The sequence below is a fragment of the Zerene cesonia genome, chromosome 18, assembly GCF_012273895.1.
Source record: "Zerene cesonia ecotype Mississippi chromosome 18, Zerene_cesonia_1.1, whole genome shotgun sequence".
Taxonomy (NCBI): domain Eukaryota; kingdom Metazoa; phylum Arthropoda; class Insecta; order Lepidoptera; family Pieridae; genus Zerene; species Zerene cesonia.
In genome coordinates this window covers 4,242,925-4,254,410 of record NC_052119.1, presented here as the reverse complement: position 1 = coordinate 4,254,410, position 11,486 = coordinate 4,242,925, and the positions used below count along the sequence as shown (strand labels likewise).

Sequence of the window (11,486 nt, the reverse complement as noted above, 5' to 3'; positions counted from 1 at the left end):
AAATGTTTCTCAAAAAACCCTGCTTAATAAAAGAACTACTACTGAAGAAAGTAAAGAATCTTGACGACTTTCAGAGACTTTCTCAATCTTATTCGCATATGACAGAAAGTACTTAAACTATACTTTGATAAGAGGCGATGATAGGTTAAACGAGCTCTCGAGTATGACGCAGATAGTCTCTAATAAATAAACAAGCAAGGCTTCAGTAGCAGGTGTATGAGCGCCCTAACAATATCAGTGTTTATCAGCCAGTACTCGCCTGCCAACGGCATGGATCGTACCTATGTATGTATCTCGCGCGCCCGATTTTATTTTCCGCGAGTTTATCACATAACTTTGTTGTGAGGTGAGTTATTTATTGTGCTTGTCGTTTTTATATTCAATTTAATTAAAAATTGTGAAAAATAGAAAAGGCGTCGTAGTTTTTATTGAAACAGTTTAACTTAGATGCCCGTCAATTAAACTCTTATTTATAAAGATCAGAGAAAACTATCTGGAGAAATTTTAATTAAATTATATCCATAGTAAACAGATTTTCTCGATTTAATAGCTGTAATTTACCTACTCTCTAATAATTTGATTTTTAAACTTTGATCGTTAAAACTTTTTATGCGTAATTTTATTTTCTTAGGGCCTTATAATTAAGTTGAAGATTAACAAAACTTAAGAAGTTAATTTTCGATTAACGTTCATAATTGCTGCCTTAAAGCTATTTGTGTTTTCTCCATTGTTACCTAATTCACTCACTACCTCTTATTATTCGAGAGATTGTGTAATGCCTTAGAATTTCTGTGCTATTGACTAAAATGAAAACTGAACGTATTACTTTTATTCAAAATTACATTAATTATTATCTGTATCTTATTTTTAATAAATATTGCATTTTATTTAAAAAAGTGTATAAATTGATAACTAATATCAAAAATACATATAATGTAGTAAATGTCACAAATAATTCCTATAAAAACGATATTCGATTTGAATAAATATTTTCACTTTTTTTTCAATTATCGTAGAATGTAGAACTGCATTTCAAAATGCATACAAAACTAAATTATGCTCAAAACAGTGTAGTAATATGAATTAATGATCTGCTTTTAAGGAAAACGTCAGATGCTAAAAACTTGAGATACGAGTAATGCACCTTATTGTGCTCTCCTCAAGGAAATCACTATTTTACGTTCAAGAAAAGTTTCTAAAAATACTGCTAGGTAAGTTACGTAGGTACCATATTTCTATTAAATTGTAGCACTATATTATAATATTCATATGGTTTACGAGAGTGCTCCAAATGCGGACGAAGAGATGAAAATCCGGTAAAACACTATCCTATGCATTTTCTCCGATCTCACACTATATTTCTACTAAAATAAAAAACACAGAGTTACTCCCGCATTTATGACATTAGTTGAAACATTATTGCGGTGTAATTAATTACAATTATCATACTTTGCTGGATTATGGCCTGAACCCTCATAGGAGGCCTGAGTCCCAGCAGTGGGAACATATATGGGCTGATGATGATGATGATGATGATCATACTTTCACAATATTTACACATTGGGAAGAAAATATCGGGTTGAGGTAACCATAGACGATAAATAAATTATGATCAAAATTATAAAAAAAAATATAGCAGATAATGAATAATATCACTATGAAAAAATTAAGCCTTTCCTCGTGAAATAATTTTCAACTAATTCTTTAGATTATATAAAATTAACTGTGCACGGGAAATCTCACCTATCATTTGATAGTCTATTTAAAGCGGAGGCAAGTGGTACTTTAATTTTATAACTATAGTGTAATGGGATATTGAAAACATCCTCTATGTAAACACATAATATATGTTTCACATAGACAGAAGACGTACATAGATATTAACCTATATAACGCGCATCTCTTCTAACTATAATTAGTTACTAGGTATGGGATTCAGCACTGCACGATTTTTAAACATTGCGGTATAGGTACCGTACTACCGTACTATTGTCTCTTACTGCATCGTCATAACACGCTACTCTTATATCATTGTACAATGTTTTTATTTATAAAGATATTTAAAACTGCGCGAAGTAGCGGCCGAATTGTGATAATTAGTAGAAAAAAGAAATTTGAAAATAAGAAAACAGATTTATTAATATTCATTTTTTTTTTTCTATTAGACACTCAAAATATTTGGCTAATCGTCTTTTAAATTCCGTCATTCGTTCAAGCTTATTACAGCAAATAGAGTGCCAAAAATATAACAAAAACAGATACATAAATATTCTCGAAAAATAACGCCACTTTCTGACATAGTCGGGAAAAAAGGACAACGAAATGGGGTTTTAGCGATTCATAATATTGATATAAGCCATCTGAAACGGTGGTAAATAAACAAATACTTGACGATTCAGAGGCATTTAAAAAAACGCCGCGGCGGAGTGTATCTTGCATAAATAAATAAATTGACATTTATTCCATTACATGAGCGAAATGTGGGAAATAAAACACGTAACAAAAATTGATAATTTTATAACATAATTATGATAAAGGTATTACTAATTAGTAGTTATGATAAATATTTATATATTTATATTTACATATAGCTAAAATGTGTCAAAAAGTAGTACAAGAAAAACTACTGAGCTTAGTTTGTCCCTAAGCCTTTCCCCCTCCTCGTACGAAAATACTTAAGTGGGAAAGCCGGAGGCCCGTGTCCTTTTCCTCACCTATCCATTACTTTATTTCTTTCATCAGCCCTTCGTTATTCCTTATAGACGGTCTACATATTAGCGAAAAATATACCAAAATATTAAAAATAAATCTATCAACCACAACAACAACTTCTTAGCGCTTCATAAACGATGTTAGTTTATTATTACAATACCTGCACCAGATTGCGTACGATAATTCCATTTTAATCCACTAAACTTACAATGTACTCTGATTAACACAAGTTCTTCTAGTACCTACTAGGTATATCATTATCGTAATATTAAACAAATATTCGAATTTAATTAACATTGCCCTGAATTAAGAAGTACATAGCATATGCGGTAAAGCACAACATGAATGTCACGAAATGCATATAAAATAAACGTTATGTTATTTATCTGTGGTTGGTGGTATTATAAAGCGTTTCTCCATCCTCATATGAAAATGAGAAATGAGTATGAGTAAAATAATTGTAATATGTTTGTTAAACCAAAAACTATTAACCGCCTCCTTGCGTGAGAATAGGACCGAAGCGTCCCCGGTAGGGACTATAAAAAAAGTCTGTCTGGCAGGATACAGAGCGCTGATACTTGTCTAGAAACAAAACTGATCACTGAAACATATTAATGTAAATTAATTTATTTAATGTATTTATCACAAACCCAAAAAAAAAAACACTTTTCAATAAATGAAAAACGTAATATGCTAATTGCTGGTAGCCATAATATTATTAAGTCGATGTTTGAGGCCGATGAAAACTCGCGAAATAAAAAAAAAATTATCAATTTACCAATCGTATTAGAGATTAATTATCTGTTGTTGTAACAATATAATTATAAAGTTATATAGATTAAATATTCCTTGGATACGTATTTATTACTCTAAATCTATAAGCTCCATAATTGTTCTTAACTTGAAAGAAAGTTCCAAAAAGGACATTTGAATTTCGCATACAAAAAAAAACATGTTTACATGTTTTATTTTTATTCAAATATTAAGGTGTTTCGAACTTTGAGGATAAACAAAAAATAAACCAGACACATATCAAGTGAGGCAATAAAGAGTATGTAAAAACTTTTCTAATAAAATCCAAATAACGTTTTGTTTTATAAAAAAAGAATAACGTCACCTACGCCAGAATTCCATTGCTATTCGTGAACAGGAATGTTTTCAGTACAATTAAGTATTATAAAAAATCTTAAATATTCGCTGGTTACAGTCAATTTAATTATTTATCTCATTAAAATTTTGTGCGTTCCACAGAACGTAATGATATATTTGTTGTTCGCGTATAATTATCATTCATTTGTACTCAATACAACACATTCGCTTTAATGACAAATAAAAAAAATACCTAAAGCATAAAGGATAGGGATGTTATAAATTTCCAGAGCATAGATTTTCATTGCTCTCCGATTTTAAACCTAAATTTTTGGACAATAAAGATTTTTTGAAGAATTCCACATCTTTTGCAATGAATAATCATACAAACACGGTTACGTTACCTAAGCCTACATATAGGTGTGCTTTTCAAATAAAGTTTTTCGCGTTTATTATTAAGGCGGCGATTTCATTCATAAGGACTTAATGCATTGTATCAAATAGTAACCAATAGTAACATAAGAAATATTAAATAATTTTCTATATCAACCCAAAACTAAAGATTCTGAACTCCTTGTATATATATTTATTTATTTTCAAGCCTAAAAACTGGAAAGTACTAGAGTAACATTTAAAGCCAATTTACCAAAAATATACCATATACCATATCACCATGAATTTAGCGTCCCATTCAAAACATTCCAATGATATTTCGATGAATTAACGACAATCTGTCAAGAGTCGTTAACATGTCTCAGACACGACATTTCTTATTCCGCAGTACACCCACGAAGATCGGAGTAACCGACTCGCATTCCGTACGCATGGTCCGCTATTCGCACGGCCGACATTGCAAAAAGCATTAACGTGACTGAAATAATTACTTTCCGATAGCACCCGTTTACATAATGCTGTCACGCGTTTTTGCATTTATAACGATTTGATGATTCAATGTTATCATATAACACTTTCAATACGATTTTATTGTGGTACAAGCGATGAATCGATAAAGTTAATTAATTAAAATTCATTGCGCTGTCGAAAAATATATTCTGGTAAATATAATCCATACTCACAACTTTTAAATTTTTTTCCACCTATTTATGTATTATGAGTAAACACTTACTAATAACAAAAAATATGGATTTGTTTGAAAAAGTAACTAATATCAATCGCAGATCTTAAAAACGAAATTTAAAATAACACACTATATATCTAAAAAAGATTTCCCCCGCGTTACGGGGAAGAACAAAATCTATTACTTGCGTCTACACCTTACATAAAGGAAGTCATTAAAAATATCGCAACGTTATAGTTTAAACAGATAAACAGCAATGAACTTTTATTATCTGCCACCTGACTGGAGCATTGTAAGTATATTGGAGTGGAGGCAATATGATTACGCTTCAGCTGCACGCGATATCATTGTTAAGACTTTTATTCAATTAGTCTACGTGAGTTTTACTTTATCTGTATTTTGAATCAGTTTTGTCTCCGAATGTATTTTTTACTGAATTAACTTTGCTGTTTCTTGTAATAAATACAATCAAGTATTGGCTTTTTACATAATAAGACTAAAAAAAAATAAATATAAAATGTTTTTCTTTGTTGTGAAAAGAGTTGATGTTCTATTAATTTGAAAATTCTCTAATCATTTTTGTATTCATCTTGCTCTTATTGTTTTTTTTTTTTTGTGTCGGCAAATTAGTTTCATATCTTTATCCAAACAACTATACTCCTCCTCAAGCATACATAAAGTTGATTTTTGTTATAATTTAAGTATTTTAGATATTTTTCTATTTGCAGCAAAAATTTGGAGCTACATCAAATATTGCGCTGCGACCAAATTTCATTAAAAACAACATATAAAAACTATTGAAATCGTTGGAATGTTTGTTGAAAATAAAATCCTTCGCAATATTTTTATTATCTCGCCTAAAGTTAAATGTTGCTACAAATTAAAACGGCAGCATAATTTTTACCATTCCATGAATTTGAAAAAGCCCAAGCTTTCAACTAATATATTTTATTTAACAATAAAATGCTACTTTTTTGTGCTAATACAATGTCTTCGCAAATTTTTATTTATGCAATCTATACTTATATAGATTATAAGTATTTTAAAGAAGGACGCGTTAGTTAGACCATGTAAAAATCAAGAACTGAACAGATGTTAATCATTTTTCTTTCGTTGGATTGGCCTTTGCTTGTATTATGATGATAAGTATTATAATGTATGTGCTATTGCTATTGCTTATAAGATACATATTATTAACACTAATAGTAAAACGGAGAAATAGTTATATAAATAGTAGAGTTAGTACTTTAATAATCAACATAAAAATTACCTGTTTTAGTTTTTCTCATTGTTCGCTAACCAAAAATAAATAAGACATAATATTTATACAATCACAATATCCATCAGTATAATAAAACGGTTACCGCAATGTTCTGAATTCTAAATGAGAAAAATAACCAGTTTTATTTTGATTAAACATTTTACGTGTTTAAGATATATTTATGTGCTTCTACAATACCAATATGAGTGGCAAGGGATCAATAAATATTTGCCATAAATATAAAAGACGCATTTAAATATCTCCTAATTGAATAATTTATCTATAATGAATTGAGTATTAACCGCTTGTGACAATAAAAACATTAAATAATTTAATCACGAAAAGCGCGCCAACGGCTCTTTTTTATTATATTTTTATCTTAACTGCATCAAAACAATTACCAAATAGGTATTAGTTTAACTTGGGCTACAGATTAAATCCGTGTTAAATACTACTTGAAATAAGTTTTACTAGTTGCATAGCTTTCATATTTTAAGTCTGAGAACTAATTTAGAAATTTCAAACGACCTCATTTTCAATCTACGTTTAACTCGACGAGGTTGTTAGTAAACTTAAAAGAGCGTAAAATAGTTTTAAGTAACTGACCAAGTATAATTGAACCTTCTGAAATAATAAACACAAAATTGTTTTTTTCACTTAGCAAATATTTTCTAACAATCATGTATTATGTAATATATTATGTATTTTTTTTCAAGACACATTCACAACTCAAATCTAAGACAACTCAAGTAGGTCTATAATTAATAATACAGAAGTAAAAATATTAAAAGTATAACATTTTAAGAACCATGCTACGTTATATTTCAAAAGCAATAATTTATGTCAAATATTTTTAAAAACTACGAGACGCGCGTCACCTCCTCAATGTTGACCGATGGGCTACACGTCTCCACGTCAAGTCTGGTTGAAAAACTCTGTTGATTTAATTTACTTTATGTTAAACTATAGATTGTTTTGCAACCAAGATACCTACGCGAACTTTAAATTCGGTTATAGTTTGTTTGCGTTTCCTTTCAGCGTGCATGGATCACTGTCTTTGGAAGCGTGAAATTAAATGGAATGAAAGGAGATTGATGTCTTTCTCAAATAAGGTTTATTTTGTGGAATATAGTCTGATGTATGCAAAGCGCAGGTCTCGCACAACTGCAATAAACTGGTGAATATAAATTTTATATTTTGCAATAGGACTTGCAAATGGCATCGATGTCAGGAATGCTAACAGAGACTGAGATTTTGAAAGCGAATTAACATTCAGGTATTCAAATGTGAAGCAAAATGATGACTATGTTGTTGAATGAGGGTAGTTCACTAACAAAGCATGTACCTAGCACATAAAAGACATTAGTGGAATTGTTCGTTGACAATGGGTAAATGATAAAAGCATAGTCATAAGGTTGCATTCACTGTCCAATAGCCACTGTATAATGAAGTATACATCATAATTTATTTGCATACTTATTAGTTATTGACATCTTTATTAACTCGCTTGTATTTACGTTTTTAATCTGTTATTCATTATGATATAATAATATATAAATATTACTATTAAACCGCTTTTAAATATATTTAAAAGCGGTTTAATAGTGATGGGATTATAATCCCATCACCGTTTGTTGGATGTCGGGTGATGACGAGATAATAAATAGTATTTATAGATCTGTTAAACATTATTATGTATGAGAATATATTTACAGCTGGCATATTTTTAGCACAAAACTAAATAAAAAGCAATCATATGTAAAGTAAAAAATCTTGTACAATTTAAAACTTAAAAAGAACTAATAAATATTTTTTAATTATTGCGATAAAACGTTTACTGTAAAAGGTTGACAAAAATTCCTTTTCGCCGTTGCAATCGTGTATTTAAAAACATTAAAATTGTAGTTTCTGTTTAAAAAGTTACTTGATTGGTCTCATTTACATGAAAATGCGCCATTTAATCGCGATAAACAATGAGGTGACAGGTTGGAACGAGAATTTTAATTACGTAATAAAATAATATACTAAGGGACAAATACAGTTAACGCTTAATTGGAATAAAAAGGAAACACATAAAAACCTTAATGTGTACGCTTTTTATTTCGCGCTTTTTAATAACCTTTATCATGCCATTTTATTATACAAGTAAATTAGTGATTAATATAATAAGCTATGATGAGAATTTTTGCAAGAACTCATTCTAGTACTATGTATTAACATACTATAAATATGGAACATCGTCAATTTCTGATGCTACTTCCGATGGTAAGTGATAAATTCGAATTTTGAGATATGTACCATAGATTTTCCTTAGAATTTCGTTAAATGTTTTATAAGACAACGGTGTGAAAATATTTCCCAAAGGGTTATTTTTTAATAATGATGATGATTTTAATTTTTAGTTTTATAGCATTGAAATGCTTTATAAATGAGAAATTACGGTTACGGCTAGGCGAAAATTGCGGGTTCGAATTCCGCCTCGTGATCAAATTTTTTCTATTGTTTCAGAATTTCTCAATGATGATGATTCTTTTAAAAAATTATTGCCACTACATAAAAAATGGAAAGCGTTCCTCTTAATAGTAATTGAAGTTCCATTGAAAACTTGCACAATTAAATAACATTTCGGTAACAAAGTTTCCACGAATTGATGGTTTGAGCATTGTTGGGGTGTTTCTGCGGTCGTTTCATTTCCATTAAGATCGTTTTTTCTTTTTTCCTAATAGTCGAATTTATGATAACTTTGTCACATTTTGATAATCTTCAAATGCAGTAAAATCAAAGACAATTTAATGGATTTTAAATGTGATGTATCATTATATTACTTTCATTTGTAACATATCTGAACGGTCATTCGAAAATTGCTGTTTGAGAACTACCTTCAACTATTTCGCCGCAATTGGTGTGTTGAGTATTTTGTTAGGTGTTAGAAAGCTTCAAACTATCTTTCGTTTATTTGGATGTTTTATAATTGCAATTAGCCTCGTGCACAAGTCTTGGTAAACAATGTATTTTCTCTGGATAAAAATAAAAGGATTCCTGGGGATTCGTGTTTGATCAAACATGTGAAGTGTTTGTTATCCATACCGCTGACTTTTTCTGACAGCTGCACTTAAGGTAAGGTAAGGTACTTTCTGATTTCACATGTTATAATCTTATTTAAGTAAAATAATAAAAGAAACCAAATAGATCCAACCCGATGTTACTTCAGTTTTCATCATCAGCCCGTATATGTTCCCACTGCTGGGACACAGCCCGGTCTCGAACCCCGACTTATCGATTTTGAAGTCCGAGGTTCTCACCACTGAGCCACCACTGCTGTTATTTCAGTAATTAGTAATATCCTCACTACAATAATTTTTTGTACGATGATAAGTCACTATTTCAAAGTACTGTATGTATTTCTAAATCGCAAGTATCCTTCCTGAAATCTTACAATACATGCAATTTATTACCCCTTCAAGAATTATCTACAATATGTACACTTGTAACTGTGATGGCCTAAATACCCGTGTCGTTGACAGACACAAGGGAGGACCTGTCTTGTCCGTGATAAATCAGACTACTCTTGGACATCCCTTTGACCTTCTTACTAATAAAAGGTTTGGTATTCTAGTAACTAGGATGTCGCATTAGATTGAACAAAGTTTCTATAGAAATTGAGTTTTTTGTTGATACATCAATTCTTTATACTACTACAACGGTGCTGATAAATAATATTTTTAACGGCATAATGAAAATGAACGCCAAAACGTTCTAAATAAGTGTTCGGGGACAACATCACAAAATAATAGTAAATTATAAAGTAGATAGATCTGTTGATAAGCGTAAAACTCGAGAACTGGTAGACTAATTTTTTTAATTTATTATTATACTCGTGTTCCGCCCCGGCTTTACGTATGGTACATAAATAGCATATATTAACATTAATTATGCAGTGTCATTATAACTATTATAATTATATTATTCTATTTGGAAAAAAAATGCATTAAAGCAATTCTTTTACACAAAAAATAAGTCAACATTTATTTTTATTCCATCACTTAAAGGAACAATGTTTCAAGGTTTGCTTATAAGTCCTACTTCTAAATGATCTTAAAATCACTAAGATCAATTGATCTTGAAATAGCCCCGTATTCAAAGAATCTCACAGAAAAGATTGTGTACCTATAATATAATATAACTTGCATTTTCTTGTGTTTGATTTATTAAGACTTTTTAACGGATTTTAAACGCGATTTATTAAAAAAAATACTCGACATACCAACTGCGGAGAAATAGGTGGGGGTAGTTCGCAAACAACAATTTTTGTATGACCTTCAAGACATGTAACATCTCAGACTCTTTTTTCAGACCCGCGGTTTCACCTCGCGTAAGTCCATATCCCGTAGGAATATCGAGATAAAAAATTGCCTATATGTTATTCCAGTTGTCCGGCTGTCTACGTACCATTGCAATCAGTTCTGCAGTTTTTGCGTGAAAGAGCAACAAACACACACACATCCTTACAAATTTTCGCATTTATAATATTAATAGGATTAGCTTTACATATGAAAGTAGCAGTAAATCCCTGGCTACTGTTTTTCTTTGATCCGATATCTTCAAAAGCAATTATTATACAAAAACAGAATCTGGACATAGATTAGTAAACTTTTGTTAAACGAAGTAAAAATCTATCAGCAAGACATATTATTATAGCCCTTCAAGAGACTAAGCGAGAGAACTATAAGCGAATAAACTTAGTTACAATTGCTTCCAACAGCCCTGTAACTATTAACTTGAGAAAAACAACGATTGACTTTCTAAGTCTAAGATGTCTTTGATAGTTCACAATTTAACGTTATCAGAATAACATATTGTCTGCACTATGTATTGAACATATGCTACCTCAACATATATACTATATTTGAAAATAATTATACCATGGTCCTTTTATAAACTGATTACATTCTTAAAATCATTTCTGATGTAAAAAAAACAAGAATTACGGTCATTTACGAAAAAATATACTCACATTTCATACTCATTGTACGAAGGGAAGTGGGATATATTTGTTATTATCGAAGGTAGCTGCTACGTTAATCGAGTCAAATAACGTTTCAAATAGCGATTTAATAATCCCAATATATAGCACAATGCAAGTAGAATATAACTCATCTAGAAAAAAAACCGTTGGAGATGTTCAATAATTTTCTAGTCATCGAAACTTAACTGTGACAATAAAAAACAAATATATACTATGCTAAAAGCCGCTCTGACAGCGAATATACTGTCATTAATTATCATGAAGCACATATCATTACTCCCGTGAAGACCTTCATTTATTTGATTTAGCGTGATCCTAAA

General features: G+C 30.3%; 1 protein-coding gene across 1 annotated transcript in view; it reads left to right on the top strand.

The window, feature by feature from the left end:
- Positions 1-209: 209 nt before the first annotated feature.
- LOC119833825 (monocarboxylate transporter 10) overlaps positions 210-11,486 on the top strand; it is an 85,663-nt gene continuing 74,386 nt past the window's right edge. Inside the window, exon 1 of the mRNA XM_038358015.1 lies at positions 210-346. The gene's annotated coding sequence lies outside the window, so the exon portion shown is untranslated. The remainder of the gene's footprint in view (positions 347-11,486) is intronic.